The sequence below is a fragment of the Nicotiana sylvestris genome, chromosome 12 (genome assembly GCF_000393655.2).
Source record: "Nicotiana sylvestris chromosome 12, ASM39365v2, whole genome shotgun sequence".
Taxonomy (NCBI): domain Eukaryota; kingdom Viridiplantae; phylum Streptophyta; class Magnoliopsida; order Solanales; family Solanaceae; genus Nicotiana; species Nicotiana sylvestris.
The window spans coordinates 82,878,325-82,881,645 of NC_091068.1; positions in this window are offsets into that span (position 1 = coordinate 82,878,325).

The following is a 3,321-nucleotide window of genomic DNA, read 5'->3' on the forward strand; positions in this document are numbered from 1 at the left end:
AATTAACTCATTGCATATAATCTGATTATTGAAAGGATATTTTCGAACAAAGCAGGTGCCTTTTTTGTGGATGGTCTAGGAGGAACAGGAAAAACTTTTTTATACTGTGCTTTATTAGCAACTGTATGATCTATAGAATATGTAGCTTTGACAACAACTATTTCTGGTGTTGCTGCTTCTATTCTTCCAGGTGGACGTACCGCACATTCCCATTTCAAAATTCCTATTGACATCGATGAAAATACCAATTGTAACATTAGCAGGGTTAATGCGAGATGCAAAATTGATTGTGTGGGATGACGTATCTATGACTAAAAAAAGAATGTTAGAAGCTTTTGATGTACTATTAAAAGATCTGATGAATACAAATGCATTGTTTGGCGGAAAAGGGGAAAAAGGAAGATTTTCTTGGCGGAAGTTTGTTATGTTCTAGCATTTGGAATGAGCTTGAAAAATTAAAGTTATCTGGGAATATGCGAGCCAAAACAGATCCTGTATTTTGCGATTATTTCCTGTTAGATTATGTTTTGCTATGATTATAAATAAAGCACAAGGTCAAACTTTAGATTTTGTTGGAATTTATTTGCAAGAACCTGTATTTTCACACGGTCAGCTTTATGTTACCTTATCAAGATCTAAAAGTTCAAATTGTATGAAAATATTGATCCGACCATCTACACCAACTAGCCACGACAATCATTCTACATCTAATATTGTTTACGATGAAATCATTAAGAAAGCAGCTGCCTGATATTTTCGAAATAGGATTCTTCCACAGGTCCTTTGATCTTTGCCTCTCTTATTATCCTATGTACACATTTTTTTGAATTTTTTTAAGGTTCTCAGTTTTGTATGATTAGTCCTAATTTACAGTTGTTTCAACACTTTCACATACTTCAATTTCAGACATGAGGGGATTGAGGATAATATCTTATGGACAATAAGATAAAAGATTTTTCAAATTTTATTAGACAGACATTACATTCTACGATCACATTTCCAATACTTAAGGTTAGTCCTTTAATGCAAATAGAGCCATCATGTTGTCATATTAAAACTGCTGTTCAACACCAAACTAAAACACTCCCATTTTGTGCATTAGCTTCGTCGTGGAGTAGAAATACAAAGCCACCTTCGCCATCCAAATACTCTGACACCTTATGGTTACCTCTATGACCAGGTAAATTATGGTTCTTTATGTAGCTTCTTCTGTATTGCTTGCTCTCAATTTTGGGTCTTAAGAAGAACTTTCAGCAGACTGATGATCGTACTTACTAATGCAGAAACGTGTGTATGGATCTTGGAATATGCTGCCAAGAGTGAACTCTAGAAGAAACTGCAGAAATGAAATTATTTTAGTGAACGACGTACCGCAACTGTTACTTGTTGAATTACAAAACGGGTCTTGCATTTGTTATTAAACTGTACAGTTTTCTTCTTCAAAATCGTTACTTAGACAATTTGTAGACGAGCAGATGGGGAGTTTTTTTTCTTTTAATCTTCAGTTTTTATCCCCCTTCTAGATAGCCTTGAGTGTCAGCAGATTTATATATCTTCAACATTTAACCGTATTCATGCCCTTCACCATCCTAACTACTTGCGCACTAAGCAGCTGACCATAAGTTTGCTTATTTTTTTCTTTATGTTTTGTCTTGGAACAGTGTATTACATCATTAGCCCGAGCCTTCATATACTGTCATGGGAAGCACATAATACACAGAGATATCAAACCGGAGAATACTTTGGTTGCTGTACAGGTATATATTTACAATTGGTAATTATTTTATAATGTGCATAGTAATTTAAATGATGGAACAAGCATTAATTATTTTTAATATTTGTGCCTCTACGGTAAACTCAAAATTGCATACTTTGAGTGGTCAGTGCATACCTTTAACCGAAATCAGACTATGTGTGGCACTGGCATATTTATTGTGCGTTAATCAAAAGCAAATGCCCATCGTTACATGGACACACGTTTTCTGACTTGGCACTTTCTGAAAATCAAAGGACACAAAGGAAAATTGGAGAGCACTGTGGTTATGCATGCAAGTAGCTTTACTGGAAGGTTTTCATCTAAGCTACCTTGGAAAGAGACACACTCTTTTCGATACTCTGCTGAGGAAAACTCATCTCACGTAGTGGAAGAGTATTTTCAAAACACAATGGGTGAAAACTTCAGCCATCTCGGGTAAGGCAACATGAGAACTTGTTAACTACCTTTTACTTCCTTTTTTTTTTCTCTCTTGTCAATTATATTAACCTTTTTTTCCTTGAATACAATTGCGCAGGAATGTTTTACAAAATTCAATGAGTACACTTTCTCTAGAGATCATGAAACTTTTGGGAATGAGCTAAGACATAGGTAGGGAACACTTCAAAGATTTTTTTTTTTTTTTTTTTTTGGAGAAAATTAATCTATAATGAGACTTGAGATAGGGTAAAGTTTGAAAGCATCAAGCTCTAAAGTCAGGTATTCTATACCAGCTCGAAGCCTTATAACTAGGACATATTTTACGTGTATTAACGTACTAGAAAAAGTATAACGTTCTGTTGAAATATAAAGAGAGACAAACACTGTACTACACCATATTTTACGTGAAATAATTATAAGGTTTCATGTTAGCACCTTTCTTGCTCTTCTTACCTTTTGTGTTTTTGCACTCAGTACAACATGATTTCAAAAAATAAAAATTATCAAATAATTTGGGACAGAGGGAATACTCCATAAATAAACTCTGCAGCGTTATTGGAATATGAAAATATTAAAAAATTATAAATATGCTTTGCTACAATATTAAAATAATAATAACAAACTTTGCAGCGTTATTGGAAAGACAGTTAGGACATGTATGTTAGCTACTACGATAACAACGATTAGATTACAAATTTTATGTATGCTTAACGTAGCGTTCTATTTTTTATTTCGCAATTATTTGGGCTCCTTTGATTCTAATTCCCCGACTGTGATTTCTTCTATTGTCTTTTGCAATTTTGTGTAATTCATTTGACTTTTGCGTTCCCATCGTTGTTTTTGCTGCTGTGTTAGTTTTGAGAAAATTCATCAATCAATCAGGCTTTCATTTGATTTCTTTATTGTCTTTGAGCTTAATTTGTTGCTTCGCTTGGGAAGACAAGGGATGGTAATTTGATTTTGGGCAAATCGTGGATGATGACAGATTTTAAGATTTTTCGGCGTTTTATTTAATTCCATTCAGCATTCGCTTTCATCTCTCTGCTCATTTGCCCTGGAAGAGACTAGAGCAGCTATATTCTTCCAGGTTTTATAGGTTTAACATTTGGAATAAGGAAGATAAACTA